The 17698-nt window shown below is 42.6% G+C and overlaps 1 long non-coding RNA gene across 2 annotated transcripts in view; it reads left to right on the top strand.

Annotated features, from left to right (window-relative positions):
• The first annotated feature begins 2917 nt into the window (after window positions 1-2917).
• The window catches only part of LOC113832337, a 28799-nt gene continuing 14018 nt past the window's right edge, over window positions 2918-17698 (top strand). Inside the window, exons 1-3 of one of the 2 annotated variants that reach the window (XR_003480495.2) lie at window positions 2918-2971; window positions 4314-4488; window positions 8989-9099. This is a non-coding gene — a long non-coding RNA (uncharacterized LOC113832337). Of the gene's footprint in view, window positions 2972-3989; window positions 4489-8988; window positions 9100-17698 lie in introns of those variants that run through there. The other variant, XR_003480494.2, reaches the window with a different exon arrangement.

Raw genomic sequence — 17698 nt, forward strand, 5'->3', positions numbered from 1 at the left:
AGAAAGACACCATGCAACAGAGCTCATGTGAAGGGTTTTTTTTTTTTTAATTAGGGGAAAGGGAATGGGAAAGGGGGAGAGGAAGGGGGAGAGTGGCCTATGGGGGCAGGAGCAGCAAAAGAGAAGAAACAGAGACAGACAGAAAGAACACACACACACACACACACACACAGAGAGAGAGAGAGAGACAGAGACAGAGACAGAGAACAGAGGGAGAGACAGAGGAGCAGAGAGAGACAGAAAGAACAGAAAGGGGAGGGAGCAAGTGAGAGAGAGAGAGAGAGAGAGAGAGAGAGAGAGAGAGAGAGAGAGAAGAGATAGAGGAGGTGGGCAGGGCCCTTTAAAAGGGAACATAGTGGGTGTGCACAGATGGTGCTCTCAGTGGCTGCAGCTGAGGATGAATCCTGTCAGAATCCCAAGGACAGGCCAGTACAGATGCCTGAATACTAGCAGAATGGCCTTTAGTCTTGAAGCATTGTTTTAAAGGAGAGAAACCCAGATAGAGTGCAGTTGCTGTAAGTGTTTTCAAACTTACTGTGCATGGAGGCCCAGGGGCAAGGTCAGGCTCTCAGGCATTTGATTCCAAGCACTCCAGGGTACCACCAGTCTGCATAACAGTTTCCACAAGCTGGGACAATTTTACTTCCACTCTTGAGTCTCTGGGGAAGGGAGAAGAACCAACAGTGTGTTCAAGATCTTACTTCTACTTTGTCAAAAACAAAACAAACAACAATAACAAAAAAGCTTCAAGAGCCATGTGTCTTCCCAAAGCCACTCACTTGCTCTGGATGGGGTGGGGTCAGCAGTATTAAGCTATCCTACTAGGATGAGGAGGACAGCCCAAGAAAATAGTACAGAATGAGAAGTTCTTTCAGGATTCGGGGGTTGCCACTGGAAATAGGAGAGAAGTGAGTAAGAAACATAAACAATGCACTTGTCTGGATCAGTCTTATTTGGCAATTGTATGATGTTAGTAGATGATGTATAACTATTTTTTTTAAATCCCATGGCTTTCAAAGTTACTGACAATCCAAGCACATGTCCTAACTTAACTGAGTTCTGCTAAAGGTTAGAGGGGGAAAGCACCCACTGAAAGGTGCAGGGGAGCTGACACCTATGGTTTCTGGTCTCCCTGGGGCTCCTGAGACCAGACAGATAACAGTATATTGTTCACTTGGATTGGTTTTTTCCTGACGTTATCAGGTGGGCAGGATTTGCTCTTTCACCTCTAGCATTTTCAGCTTCTGCATTTCATACTCTTGGAGGTGGGCTGGGATGGTGCAAGGGAAGAAAAGCATTCCTCTACAGGTGTCATAGCCAAATGTCAGTGTGCTGAGAAGAGGGTCTCCACCCCAAAGAGGCTTGGGAATCAAGTGTGGCCCATTGCTGGGTGTGTCTTTCCACAGTTCCCTCCAGAATCATTACCTAGTAATGGTCATGTGCCATTTCTAGATCCTTAGGATGCAGGTGTCCCAGAGATGTTTAAAACCATCTAAAGGACGAACATTTTAACGTGTATTGACACCATTACCTCATGAAATTTCTAAGAAATTTCCCAGAAATTTCAGTGAAACACACTCTTTTAAATAAAAAACAATTCTTGTTTTTATTAAATAGAATAGTGAAAGAAAACTGGGAAAAATCTAAATACCGAGTAATTAAAATTTAGAAATCAAGTAATTAAATTGAAAAATGTGCTGATTTGAAATAGATACTCTATTTAATGTTTATTACATATGTTATAATTGTTATCCAACAATGAGTTGAGCCAAAAAACATAGCCAGCCAAACTAGATAAGCCAAAACATATTATTCTAAACATGACTAGTTTTAAAAGAATGTCTTAATTTGCTACATTATAGCAAACTTCTTAGGAAACCCAGGATTCTTATATGTACAAGACAAATTTATAAGAAACATTGCCAATTTTATGAGTAATTTGCTAAATCATTTAAAGGAAAGATGGCTGTGTTAGCTTTTTCTGGGTCTGTTCTAACAAATTATCACAAACTTGGTGGCTTGAAAAACAGAAAGACCACAATGGTCTCATTGGTACCACGGTGCCAGCAGGGCTTTTGCCTACTTGAATAGATCTAGTCTCCTTGCCAAGATCAACTTTCCATCCCTGTTTGCTTGTCTTGGTTTGTAATCCAATCCTTCATCTTCAGAGGCTACAATATGGCATTTGGTTTGGCTGTCTTTCTTTCTGTCTCTAACCATCTTCTTCTTGTGAGTTCTTGTCATTGTATTTAAGGCTCATTGGGATAATACAGGAGAATGCCCCCACCCCTGCCTCATCTCAAGAACTCTAGCATGATTGATAAAGTCTTGAGAAATCTTCTGGTTATAGAAAGTGACTTTCAGAGGTCCCAGAACCTGCATCTGGGGGGAATGCTGTTATCTTTTAACTCAGCAGAGTGGCACACGTGACTTATGCGAAAGGTAGATGGCTTGAGGTGCTAGCTCCAAACTGGATGTAAACTAAGGCAATTTTACTAGTAATTTAGACCACCAATTTTTCTAAAATATGAGTACAGGAGAGATACAGACATGAGGCAAAGGTCAGCTAACCCTGGCTAATCTCCATTTAAATAATCAAGAAAATATGCCCCTCAATATTTCCAACAGCCTTGTAGTTACTGAAATCAATGAGTATGTTGCTACTTCCTTCTCTTTTTTGTTTTTCTGATCAGGAATTTCAGTAAAATTGCTATTCAGCTGATCTCTCAAAATCAATTAGTTGGATTGTCTTCAACAGTGGTGGGGGAGGGTGGTAGAATAGGGAGGTCCTATACTGCTTCCTTTTTGACTTGAATATCATGTAATGGTTTGATGTGTGTCTTGATTTGCTCCTGTTTTAAAACACTTTCATGCAATCTGGAGTAAACCATGGTTACAATTCTGTGTTCCAATTTCAGGCTCGCTGGGTGGATCCAACTGATGGTGGACCCAATTTTCTGAATGGCTGGAGGTAAGCAGATTTGGTGGAAGGCCGAAGAATCTCTTGCTTCCTGTACAAACTTCTTATGGGAAATTACCAATATGGAGCCAGGTAAAAATACAAGGGACTCTAATAGGGAAAAGCCTTACTTACAGAGTGACCTAGCCAGCCAGCAGCAATAACTACAGCAAGCCAAAGATGAAAGCGAAAGCAGGGCTGCCACTTGAGCATCCCTCACTCTTAACCCCTCCCTACATCACCCTCGGAGGCGTGGTCAGGCACCTGTAGCCAGCCCCTAAGCAGGCGTGGCTACAGCATCCCCTACACAAACTACATATTAATGGCTAAAAAATGAAGCAATGTATTGCCCAACAAACTCATTGGGCAGTTGAGTCAGTAGCTAAGTCCCACTGATAGTTCTTTAGATAATCATGGGTGTTGAGTTCAGTTGTTCTGTTTTAGTCTCAATAGATCTCTAGAGGAAAAAAGGGGTTATTTCTATATGATGAAAAAATATTATTGGGGCCCTCCTCACCTTCCAACTCTACTCAATAGTACATAAAAAAGACTGCCCTTGGAGCACAAAATCTTTAGCTCCTCTCCCGCCACCCCCACCCCCACCCCTGCCCTGGCCCCCAGACTCTGTTTAGGATAGACTCTTCTGTATTCTGTGAATACGAGGGTGACTGTCTGCCTCTCTTTTACATGAGGGTCTTGTCCTTGTTTTCTGCTTAAAGTGCTCACTCTCTAGTACAAATGCAGCCCCCTGTGTTGCATTCTTATCACCATCTGTACTCTTCAAATGAAACCATTATTGATGAGGCGATGCACTCGGGACCCACACCAGTTCCCAGCATCTTCGCTCTAAATCCCATCCTAGCCATATTAGAACCATAAGAGACGTCCTGCAAGACGATAAACTCTCTCTCTCTCTCTCTCTCTCTCTCTCTCTCTCTCTCTCTCTCTCTCTCTCTCTCTCTCTCTTCCTCTCTTTCCCTCCCTCCCTCCTCCCTCCCTCCTCCCTCCCTCCCTCCCTCCCTCCCAGAAAGTTGTTTATTTTTCTGTTAACAAAGGCAAAAGAGTCCTTTGTGAACGATCTGCTTGGAATTTAAGTGTACAGTATTGCTGACAGAGCGCTGAAAACTCGTCGTGCAGTGTACTTCTTCCTCCAAGGCTGGCAGTCTGGGAACTCGCCAGCTTTCTTTCTTTTTCCAGTTATTCCGACCCTGTGTGGAGATCTCAATGCCCCAGCCCACCTCCTTCTGTCCTATTGCTACCACCCAGGCACTTGCTCCCAGGACTTCTAAACTGTGGGTTTGTTTGGAAGGCTCCTTTCCAAAACAAAGATTAAAACGCCTGCTCTCTTTAATAGCTTCACAGAACACTGTTGCTTGTTAATGTTCAGACACCGACCGCACTGGGAAGAGTCATTGCTCGTGTCAACTCATCAAGTAGTCTAAACAAGCCTGTTGGAGGCTGGCCAGCTCCGGACAGTCATTGACCACAGATGCGATCTGGAAGCCCATTACAACTTGTGGAAGCGAAAGGTACCGCTGCTTCCTGTCTAGCCCGCTTCCCAGGGGTTAGTCCCAGAACCACCAGACATTGAGGCCAGTGGGGTTATGTTCAGCTGCAGACAAGATCTGCCTCTTCTGTTAGAATCAAAATTGAGATGGATGGGAGAGCTTTGGAGAAGCCAGAAATACCATCACTATCTGGTGCTCAGCAACTGTACGTTTACAATTTAGTTCTGCGGTTAAAAGGCGCTGATAGCTTTTGTCCTACTTGAATTCTTGATGAGCCACTGGATTTGAGAGAGAGTTGACTTCTTTAGATTATCACAGTGTGTTTTAGGAAGATCTTGGGGTTTTGTTGAAGTACATTTATTCCAGCCAGTCAAGGAGGTTTCTTTACAAAAAAACAAAACAACAACAACAACAACAACAAAAAGGCCATTCCAAAGTGAGGATGAAACCTCATTAAGTATGCCCTTCTGGCAGTAGCAGTAATAAACTGGGGAAAAGAAACTTAGAAAGATTGCAACTAGGAAATTTTTGCAGAATTGTTTTGCTGTCTGACTCTGGAGTTTTCCTTCGCAGAAAGAAAAAAAAAAGTCACTGTACATTACATTCAAGCTCTAATTTTTATCTCACTAATTAGTTGAGAACTTTCATTATGTGCCAGGAGCTGTGCTAAAATGTCAGAAATTCAAAAATGAAACCACCAGTGATACTTGCCTCCAAAGAAGACATACTGGAAATAATTGCTATTCCGTCATGGTGAGGTGTAGAAAGTGCCAAAAAAAAAAAAAAAAAAAAAAAAAAAAAAGCCTGGAGAGGTTAGGAAGACTTGATTAAAGGTTAAAGGAAGTTGTATTTGATGTGAAGGGCTGTGAGAATTTGTTGAATGAAAGGTTTCAGGAGGAGAATAAAAGAGGGAAGATGTTGTTGCAACTGCATAGAGCTTTGCAGAGAGAAAGATACACCAGCAAGGTACCATCATCAATGCTGTGTAATCCCTGTTTACATTTTATTCTTTGCCTAAAGGCAGATGAATGAAAAGTTCAAGAGAGAGAATTATCATGACCAGACTCACAAACAAAAGAAAAGCCATAGACTCTCATTTTATAAAGTGACTGCATAGGCAGTGAGATTCATGAGTTCCACCAGCCACCCTCCATTGTAGTTGTAACCGATCAGGGCAGAGAAGCCCTTTCTCTTTCTCTCTCATGATCCGTTGCTGACGTCAGGAGAGTTGCAAGTGTTTAGGTATGGGCAAGCCAGTGGGAAATATGCAGAGCCCCTCATACTTCATATCTGTCCACAGCTCACCTGTTCTCACGCCTCTTGCTGCTTTGCCTCCAGTGTGAAACAGGGTCCACCCTATTTTCATTTAGATCAGTGACCATACAACTTTTCAAAACACACACAAACATGCATGGATTAGAGCTACAATAAGGGAAACAAGGAGATGCTGACACAAAGCTGGAAAGTTCGATGGAAGACACACTTTAGTCACAACCAGATTCAAGTGGGAGACCTGCCTCGACATGGTAGGTGAAGAGTGACCAAAAAGGATGCCTGGCAGCAGCCTCTGCCCTCCACACATGTGCACACACAGGCAAATGTACCTGTATGCACATCCACCTATACATGCAAACATGCACACAGACACACACACAGACACACAGACACACAGACACACACACACACACACACACACACACAGACACAGACACACAGACACACACACAGACACACAGACACACACACACACAGACACACACACACACACAGACACACACAGACACACAGACACACACACACAGACAGACACACACACAGACACACACAGACACACACAGACACACAGACACACACACAGACACACAGACACACACACAGACACACAGACACACAGACACACACACACACACACACACACACACACACACACACACACACACACACAGACATATCCACACCACCACCCCCAACTACACCCTCTTTCTCTCACATACACATTCACAAACTATCTGCCAGCTTTATATTTCTGTTCTCTTTTTCTACACCTCAAGAAAAAAAAAAAAAAGAATTTGCTTTGGGATTCCCAAGAATTGAGTCAAAGGGGCTTGTACCATGACTTAATGCATCAATGAATTCATTTTCAGTTTAGATGATTTCTTTCCTAAGAAAAATAATGAACCATAAGGATGCATGTTCTTACTGGTAATCTCCCAGCTTACTCTTAGAGCAAACCTAGGGACACAAGTGAGTGATATCACAGGCAGTAACTAGTAACTACTGACTGGTCCATTTGCACGTTGTTGTTATTTAAGGTGCCAGTGAATCTGAAACACCGAGGTTGTGCCATGTAAAGCAGGTTTGCAGAGAACCCAGGTTTGGTTCCTAGTACCCACATGGTAGCTCACAACCATCTAAAACTCCACTTCCAGGGGATCTAACACCCTCTTCTGGCCACCAGGACATTGTTTTTTGCAGATTTTTTTTTATTATTTGAATTAGAAACAAGATTGTTTTACATGACAATCCCAGTTCCCTTCTCCCTCCAGTCCTCCCCTACCACCCCACAACTAAAACCCTACCTATCACATATCCTTTCTGCTCCCCCTGGATGGTGAGGTCTTCCATAGGGTGCCATCAGAGTCTTTCGTATCCTTTGGGATAGGGCCTAGGCCCACCCCTGTGTGTCTTGGCTCAGGTAGTATCCCTCTATGTGGAATTGGCTCCCAAAGTCCACACCTATGCTAGGGATAAGTACTGAACTACTGCAGGAGGTCCCATAGATTTCTGAGGTTTCCTCACTGAAACCCATGTTCCTGGGGTCTGCCACCAGGACATTGTACATACACACACACACACACACACACACACACACACACACACACACAGTGCACAGATATACATGCAGGCAAAAATTCACACAAATAAAAATTCTTTAAAATTTAAAAACTTTAACTTTAAAAAAAATAATGTAACTCTTCCCGATTATTTTTAAAAACCAGAACCCTACTATCACTCACATATAGTTATAATATCGTTTCTCTAAAATGCTGTTTCGAGGCTTGGATCATAATTCCATGGTAGAATACTTGCCTAACATGAATGGGACTTTGGGTTTGATCCCCAATGCTCAAAAACAAACCAACAAACAAACAAACAAAAAGTTTTTGTGGCACAAAACTGCTCTACTGTTATCTCTGGGGCTTTACTTCAAGTGCTAGCTTCCCACTTCTGTGACCAGTATTAATCACTTTATCTAGCCAGATCTCAGAGGGCGCTTTCCAGACAACAGCCAGGGTCTCGATTTCTTCCTCAGAGTATCTTTTAACCGCCTGCTGATTAAATTGTTGAAGGGTTGAAATAAGCCAGTCACACTTCCCGAATGTCAGTCTAACTCCATAACTCAGGGTTACGTGAGCAGAAGCAACAAGCGGTTCTTGAGACAATTATCTCAAGACTCTAGCAATGATTGTGAGATGTCAGTGACTGTAAGAATTCAGAGTTTTTAATTGGAGCATCAATAAATTCAGAAGAGATAAAAGATATTGGAGAGCTGAGGATATAAATTCGAGCTCTTTCAACTGTTTGCAGGGACAGTGGGCAGGCTAGCAGGAAGCTGGGGCTGCAGACTTTGAGTTGCCTGCTGACCGTTATCTCCTCTAACTCTGAGGATTACACAGTGTCCCCAAAGGCCCAGGCTTGCTTCAGTGTCTTTAGGAGATGCTAAGCATTTAAAGGTCTTCCTCAGTTTCTCACATAATGATGGGTAGGTTTAAACCACACAACAGACAATGTTAGGAGTCTTCGAACCACCTCAGGAGGGAATCTGAGGTGCTTTCTTGAAAATAGATATATGGAAACTGCCCAGTACTCCAAATCAGCAGTTCTCAACCTATGGGTCAAGACACTTTTGGAGTGTGTGTGTGTCACATATCAGATATCCAGCATATCAGAAATTTACATTAAGATATATAACAGTGGCAAAATTACAGTTATGAAGTGGCAATGAAAATAATGTTATGGTTGGGGGTCACCGCAACCTGAGGAAATGTATTAAAAGGTCGAAGCATTTAGGAAGGTTGACAAACCACTGGCCTAAATAAAAAGCAGGTCAATTTTCATATTTGTTTCATGGAGGAATGCAATGGGTATCACTTAGTGATCAGTCATACTAGAGTGTAGAAGGAAGTCCCAAAGCTAACAAATGCTAGTATGTTTTATAGGAAAGGAAGGAGAAAGGGAGGAGGGAAGGGAGGGGGAGGGAGGGAGGGAGAAAAAAAAGAGGAAAGAAAACTCCCAAGACTATACAAAATCGTGTAGTACAAAAGTAGGACGCAAAAGTTGTAAAGCCCTGTTACCTTCCCCTTTGAAGAGGCAGGGTGGGACGCACAGATGCTGAAGACCAGGGGACAGGACAAGCATATCTTCCTCAGTTACTGTGTTCATGTTACTTGTGTAAGACTGTGGTCCAGGACCTTCCGATTTGAAGCCCAGAACTTTGCCCCTTTGTATTTCTCTCTACAGGGAAAGCGGACCGTGCTTCCAGCCAGTCGCAGGCTTATGAAGCCGGTCTATCCAGTACATAGTTTTTGTTTAAAGCCGTCAGCACAAATTCCTACTTCAGGATGGGACGAAGTAAGTCCAACACACCCATATACAACATGTTCAAATCACCCCTGCCTCTCGAGATCCCAGAAGCTTGCTTGCATTGTGTGGCATGAGACACAGGAAGCAAATGGCTGAGCTGCCTGCTGTAAGAACTCCACCAGCTCCAGCTGCTGGAGGTTATGTGTTCTGTCTGTGTGTGACTCACAAGAGTTGGGAAGAGACACAGGTTTTTGCCTCATGTGGCTCTTTACCCTCTGCTTAAACAGAAACACAGCAGGGACCGTACCACATGATCGGCACCTGAAACCGTAACTCATCTTGGGTTCATTTGAAATCTGCCCTTACTTTAGTTCAGGGCTTCAGGCAAGTTCACGCAGAGGTCCACCAGCCACAGCAGACCTTCCGGCGAACTTGACCTGAATTTGAGAATTGGATTTATAAGTTTGGCGTTTTCATTCAGGAGTGTTGCCTCACCCCTCCGCTATCTGAGCCGCAATCTGAAATCCCATCAGGCGCACTTCAGACCATATGGAATAAAGATAGAGGCTTCTGTGGCTCTGGCGGGCCACACATTCATTCCAACGTCTTCTTATCCTCAACAGGCCCAGCTAGACCAAAAAGGAAACTGTTTTCATTTTTCTTTAAAAAAAAAAAAAAAAAGACATTGGATATTAGTCTCAGTTGCTAGAAAATGAACTGGTCAAAAAGCCAATCCATTTCTTGACACTCCATTACATATGCTGAGGGACTGTGCACTGAGCGTTTGCCTTTCCGACTCTCATCAGATATGTTTGCTGTTTCTGAATGTAGCAATCCCTCATGACTGCATAATGCATTCGGAATCGAACTATTATTTATGACAATAAGTTCATATTGTTGCAAATTTTCAAAAACGGCTCTAATAATATAATTTTAATTCTGAAAGTTACAACGCAAAATTGAAGCCCTTCAAAATATTACAGATATCTAGAACAGTGGAGAGAAGTCTTTAAAGGGGCAAATAAAAGATTCTATATCTTGAAGGTCAGGGTTTGTATCATTGATTTTTCTCTATGCTGGTTGGAGCCCAGTAAGAGAGCTAATTGCCATGTAGTATTCTAATCTCTATAAAGATGACACTACTTTTAAGAGGGACCACGTTTGGTTGCTGTTTTCAGTATAGATATTGGTATATTCTAAGATGGAATGGAGGAAACCCACATAAAATACAGAAATCTTGTTTAGTTTTGACAACGAGGAGAAACTTCATTTTCTTTGGGGAGGAACACAAACCGAGGCTTTCCTTGGTTAAAGGCTCTGAGAGACATCCGGCTGCAAAATACTGGGATTTTTCAGGGGAGTCTATACTTTACAGTTGGTTTCCAACTTATTTCTAAATCCTTGGGCAACAGATTAGCTTTGCAGCATAGCCTTATTTATTCAGGCATATTAGAAATCAAAGTGGGGCTTGAGTTGGGAAAATGTCTGAATTGAAGACTGTACAGAAATGCATCTGGATTCCTTTTAAAGACGGACAGTCATCGAAACGTGGCTAATAAAATTTCGAAGCCAGAGCCTTTGAAGGAAACTGTTTCCTGAACTGAAGGGGCAGCTGAGGATAAATTATAATCATCAAGCCCGTTGTTTCTAATAAGTGGGATCCTGAAACTTGTCTCTTCCTTTAAGATTTAAGAGTTCTCTCCCAAGTTTAGCTTTCACTATTTTTTTTTTCTGGGTGCGCTTTTTGTTCCTAGATAGTATGTCAGCTCAGCTCAGGGCTCCATGAGAAATGGGCGGGGGGTGGGGTGGAAAGGGGGCACTCCCTGACCCAGCTGCTGCTTCCTCAGCTAATTCAACTGGCATTATTCTTTTCTCTCTCATTGTGTCATCCCAGTCAGATAAACAAACTTCCCCAAACTCTGTCTCCTCTCTTCCCAAGTGGGCTCATCCCTTCAAACTCATAAGACAAATCCTTGCCTTTGTTCTCCTGAGAGTCCAAACCGGCCCACTGTTTCCCCATGCTCCCACTAACTTCTTTCTCTGCTTCTATTTCTTTGGTCCCAAACATTAACAAGGCAACTGATCTCACCCAGCACTGCCACAATTCCTCAGCTCCTTTGTCCCTCCTCACCAGCCTTCTCTCAGTCAGTCAGTCAGTAAGTCAGTCAGTCAGTCAGTCCATCTCTCAGGATGCAGAGAAATTGACTGTCTCTGACATCATCCCTTACCCCTATGGCTCTTTGGCCAGCCCCTGTGAGCAGGCTCAGTATTAGACCTCTGCTCTTTTCGATGTGTTTCCCCAGCTTCTCCTTTAAGTAAACCTTGTGCTTGGGCAAATCAGATGATTTGTGGCTTTCCAAACACATCGTGGGCTTTAAAACCCCGTAACACATTCTCATACCATTCCACCAGACTGGAATGCTATCCCCCTTTCTCCTCTCAAATTCCTACCAACGTTTCAGGGTCCAAAACAAATATGATAGTCTCCATTTGTGTGTGTGTGTGTGTGTGTGTGTGTGTGTGTGTGTGTGTGTGTGTGAGAGAGAGAGAGAGAGAGAGAGAGAGAGAGAGAGAGAGAGAGACTATTACTTTCGAGCATACATTCAGAAATTCAGAAGCACTAACCATATTTATAAACTCATGATCAAGTATGTTGTGAATGTATAAGACATATATCCAGGAATTACAATGTCTTATATTCACACAACACTTTGCACTCTTTCACCCTTATCATCTCTTGTAATGTTTACACCAAACTTATGAGATGGCCTGGTATCAACAGGTGAAGACTGTAAGTCTCAGAGGTTGGTGGATTGGCCGCTGTCACCCAGCTAAAAAGCAATGGACGCAGAATTCACACCTGGGACTTGTAATAACAATTCCAGTGTACTTTGGGCCATATTACAATGACCTCCATCCTAATGAGACAGTGATGTCATTGAAGTGATTCCTGTAGCAGATGTGGTAAGAGGCCAGGCCATGGAGTGTCACAGGAGGTTTCTGAGCTGAGGAGAAGTGTGATCAAAGCACTGCTGTAGGAAGATTGATCTGGGGGTATTGCGGCCTGCACTCAAGCAGGAATGACCTGCAGGGAGTCATCTTCGTCCTCTGGACTCCTGTGGCTCTTTGTTAATGGTCCTGGTGTAGATTTGCTCTGGTGTCACAAGCGGGTTATTTATTTATTTCCTCCCATCCTACAATGCTGTCCCTGCTGCAGTGTTGGCAAGATTGAAGGTGGCTTTAAATCCTCTTACATTTCATAACTGTATTCATACAACTACATCTTATCACATCCAACTTGATTGCAAGCCTGGAGCATGGACAATGTCAATTTTGAAATTTTCAGGCTGTGTTTGACACGGTGGGAGTGATGTGTAAGATTCAGTGAATGAATGAAGGAAGGGAAGAAAGTCTGTTGAAGACAGATGGGGTCAAGGACATGGTTAAATGTATCACAGTGCTGGGTACTTTGAAGTCATGTGCAGCCCTTCATAGGATGAAGCAGATCTACAAGAATTTAAAGGTGAGAAGTCTGTGATCTATATACTGTTGACACATAGAATACATGTGTATCATATACAGAATAAAATGATCCTCTCTCTCTCTCTCTCTCTCTCTCTCTCTCTCTCTCTCTCTCTGTGTGTGTGTGTGTGTGTGTGTGTGTAGTGTGGTGCCCAATTTTCCAAGCCCATTGTTCATTTAGAAATATTTACACTGGTAGTCTCTGGAAAAAGTATTAAGGTAGGGAAGACTCAAATGTCAGGCTATTGGTTGAATCCAGGGTTATTTTGTACAGACTATAAAGTCCATTTTACATGAACTTGTGTGGCTTTTGTATGTCTGAAGAATTTGGGAACCTAAACTATATATGATTAAGAATCAACACTGCAGTTTCTCAATGAGGCATGGAAAGTACCATGTACCTTTCTCTCACACACTAAAGGTCTTCATTTTGTTTAATTCTGGAAAGCCAGACTGTCTAGCTTTTGTTCTACCTTTTAGCCCAGCTTCCTTCCCCATGCTGATGGTACCTACACGACACACTGTCTCTCCCATCCCTGCTGCTTCTCACACCTCTACCCTACAGGACACGCTATCTCTCACACCTCTACCCTACAGGACACATTGCCTCACACATAGTCTTCTGGCTTCCTTTTATGTCATTCCTTTTCTAAGAATTTTAACTGCCAAGCCCCCAGATTTGACTCTTCTGCTTGGAGTAGTTCCCAGGGTCCAACCTTTTCTGGCAGGTTCCCAATGCTTGTTCACATTTTCAGTGCAGTTCCTGGGTGGCTCAGTCCCTTGTGTTTAATCCTCTCTGCTCTGTCTTTAAGTCAACAGAAAGAATCATGTCTGGCTTATTCCCCTTATCACCTCCCTACCTTGGTGAGCCCCTGGCCAATAGCCATTATTTTTCAGAAGGCAATGATTTTAGTGGTAAATCTGTGTTCTATATCCATGAGAATATAGCTTCAAAGAGTTACAGAGTTTTCTCCTGTTTTTCAATTGTAAATACTCAGATCCTCGTTAGAATTAGATTTCTTCCATTAGCCATCAGTCTTTCTTTTCCTTGCAGATACATGTTAGTCTCCTGAAGTGTTTCCTGCCCCCTCCCTCAATGCCATCCAATACCATTTATGCTCAGTTCCCCTAACACTTCAAATATGACCAATTGTCCAACTTTTCATCAGAACACAGTGCATCGAACTTTGTCTTAGACAATCAGGGGAGTCACTTTATGAAAACCTCAGGAGACCACAGCTGCCACATGCCTTTTATAGTTACTGCCACCCAACTTCTTTTTGAGCATTAGTGGAGGCTCACAAAGCCAAGTGTGGGACTCAGTGTCTTTCTTCAAAGGGACTGTTAGAAGGAAGGTGCATCAAGAATGCTTACTATGCACACCACGGTCACTGTCGCTGCTCTTGCCCTATGCTTCCCCATCATCTCTGTGTGCTACGAGTCACACACATGATGTGTAGAACCAAAAAATGAGCAGCGAGGGCAGTGAGCACAACACTGACGTGAAATCACCTAGAAAAGCTCAGGCCTCGGGCTAGAGAGATGGTTCAGTAGTTCAGAGCATGGAGTGTACTCTTGCACACTCTGGGTTTGATTTCCAGAATGTATATGGTGGCTCACAGCCATCTATAAGTCCAGTTCCAGGGGATGTGCCCTCTTCTGTCCTCCAGCCACCAAGCATGCATATGGCATATAAACATATATGCAGACAAAACACTCATATATAAAACAAAATGGATACATCTAATACAAAATTTTAAATGAAAAATTTAAATAAAAAGAGCTGATAGGAGAAGTTCACAGCATATTGTGTTTGTGTGCCTTGGACCTCACAGGAACCTTCTTTCCAGCAACTCCTTTCTCCCTTTGCTATGCTCCAAAATGTGAAGCCAGCCATTGTTTTGGTGTTTTGTGGTCACCACTTCCTTGAGAACACTGGGGACCCTGCTTTTTGGACAAAGCACTTTTGAAAATCAACAATTTCAAGGCATTTCCCCATTGCTGTTTCCCTCCCACTGGCCTTTCTGAGCGCCAGGCACAAAACAAATCCTCCAGAACTAAGTCTGGGGTAAAGAGATTCTAAGTGGAGTTCATTGATAACTTCTCACAGACGAGGACAGAGGCAGAGGTAGGAGGTGGTGGCAAAATGGAACAGGAGTGTTGGTGAGATAAGTGTAGTCCTATGTGTCAGGTCTATAGTAACCTTGGAAAGTTACTCAGCCACCCCAAACCTCGCTATCCTCTGCCGTAAAATGGGCACAGTTGGTATGGGATGCTAGAGTATAGGAGGCAATATGGAAGGGCTCATGCAATGCTCTGAAATTGCTACTCTTAATTTCACATGGTTTCTGTTTGGAAACATGGAGAGGAGTTTATATAGCTCATTTATACTCATATATACAGTGGTTGACATGCTACATCATGGAATGCCTATTTGCACTTGGAACTCCTTCTCACTGTAGCAACTTGCCCATCAGACATCTGAAGAAAGCGGGAGAGCATGGGTACACAGTAAAGAAAGAGGGAAAGATACCTCCACATTCTCAAATGCACTTCTCTGAAACAGCTAAACCAGGACTGGGGTGAGGTTAATATTGAAGATACAGCATAAATTACAGAGTAAGGAGGTACATCTGTTCCTGGGGCTCAAGTCCTAGGTATTTTGTGAACTGTGTTTGAACTCCACTGTTCAAATATATACACAACGCTGTAGAGAGGACTCACTGGCTAAAGGCATTGGCTGTTCTTGTAGAGGACCTTGGCTCCTCTGGATATAGCAGCTAACAATTGTGACTCCACTCCCAGAATCTAACTCCCTTTCTGCACAGACATGGTACACAGACATACGTGCAGGACAAACACCCATACATATAAGACTTTAAAAATAAATGCTACATATACTGCCAGTAGCAGGCCTGGGATTCAGTCACCTGGAAGAAAGGTCCTGTGGCTCAGCACCCACCTCCAAACCTAAACCGAGTCAAGGTGACAACTTCATGACTTGAAAAATAACACCTTAAATTATAAGCATGCCCAAGCCCCATCCTGAGCCAGGCAGCATTGCAATGTTGTAAGCACAGATGATATAGTACTGGGTCATTAATAATCAAGTCAGACAAACGTCAAGCTGATCTGTGATGTGGCTGAAGTCTTGAGGTTTATAGGTACTGGTGGTTAAAACTGCTTTAGGACTGGCCATGCAATACATCATCCCACCACTGCTTCTAACGAGAGTGTCGCTATTGTGATGAATAGCATGGTTAAAACAGCCAAGCACCAGTCTTTCACTCCACCCGCTCCCTCTTGATTATACTACGACTTCCATGGCCCCCAGATGAGCTTATTGCCCACTTTATTAAATCACCCAAGAGAGCTAGCACACAGACACTTTAAAGTGATTCGATAGCAATTCAAGGAGACTGTAGTGTTCATCGATTAGTTTTCATACTAGTGAACCACAGTCTCATGAACTATGTAAAGATTTTGTTTCATGTTCTATTAAGACAGATCTGCCTGTAGCGTTTTTCCTAATGGTCCAGAGGCAGATGCGCTTACAGCCTTGGAAGGCAGACATCTGTACATGCATGTGCTTATTGTCTGTGAATGTCACATATAGGTCACAACATGTCAAGCTGTTGGATGAAAACTTGTGTTTCTGGGATTCCTTTTACTTCTAGTGATGGACTCTGAAACAGCTCTAAGATTATTTAAGTAGACTGTTGAAAACACCACACTGATTGTGGAACTTGTTTTCTCAAACATTCCAAGGCACCTGAGTTGGTTCACTGTTGAGCGGATATTTTGATTACTAACTGGAGCTGATTTTTGTTAACGGGAAAGAAACAGATAAGGATGCATGGTCCTGCTAAGCCCTTCCAAATCTGATGCTCGTCTCTCCAGATTTGTGCTCTCCTTGTGGTATGATGACCACTAAGTGTTTTACTAGGATTTGTCTACTCTTGGATAAAAGAGGGAATATTGACGCTGCAGAGAATTTGTGGGACACAGACTGATAAAGATGCTTATCAAGAAGCCTAGCTAAGTAACAACAATTCCTTAGTGCCTACTTCACAGGTTGCTTTGTTTCTTTGATTAGTTGACAAGTCTCCTAGATCAAGCAAGATTTGTTTTGAAGAATGAAAGGTCTCATTCTAGGGCTCACTTCATTGTGAATGAAAGTGATGTTAATTGAGGAAAAAGGTAGGTTACACTTCAAATCACTCTTCATTTAAGCTAATAAACTGATATATGAAGAACTAAAACATTATTAAATTACCACGTAAGTTTTCAGCATATTTCTGTATCTTGGATTTTTTTCTTCTCCCTGAGGCAATTCCCAAAGCTAGGTTTTTGTTTGTTTATTTGGTCAATTTCCCCCCTAAATATTTTTTCTATACGATTCTTCTTCTAGAAAAACTTTTCTGGAGTTCTAAATAATAAACAAATGTAACAAGTTTTATAAAAGATCAGATCACACTTTGAACATTCACACCTACTTCTTGAAGCTACTCAGCTGCTCTGTCATCCTGTTGTTCATTTTTTGTGAAATGATAAACTTCCAAGTAGAAAGTGTGGCAGAGCTGGAGAGCAGGTCACTGTAACATGAGATGAGTCTCCTCCTTGTTTCCCATATTTTAGTAAGGTTTTGGTTTTTGAAACATTTGCACCCTTAATTTTGGAGCTCATTATTTCAAACTCCAATAATCCTAAGAATGAAAACGGAAACTTCAGGATTTTTTATGGTTTTTAACTTGATCGTTCCCTTTCACCTCCAAAAGGGCAAGAATTTGCCCCCAAGTAAGCCATATTTATGGAAAAGCTTGATAAAAATGGTGAATGTTTTGTATAGGCAGTGATGGCCATGGTGGCATGACCTTTCCTGCCTTCAAGTTTTATTATATGAAATGTTCATACCACTCCCCCACCCCTACCACCACCACCACCCCCGCCTGGAAATGCAGGCCTTATTTTTTGAACACTCCTTTCATTTGTCTTTTCAGTCAGAGGGAGGGAAGTGATTTGCAAAGAGTTCAGGGTTGTGATAATGTACAGGGGCTCATGTCTTAGAGAGAGTTTGAAAATGAACTACGAATAAAGGCATTCAATTCTTTCCTCTGTAGAAGTG

This window comes from Cricetulus griseus (assembly GCF_003668045.3).
Source record: "Cricetulus griseus strain 17A/GY chromosome 1 unlocalized genomic scaffold, alternate assembly CriGri-PICRH-1.0 chr1_0, whole genome shotgun sequence".
NCBI classification, from domain to species: domain Eukaryota; kingdom Metazoa; phylum Chordata; class Mammalia; order Rodentia; family Cricetidae; genus Cricetulus; species Cricetulus griseus.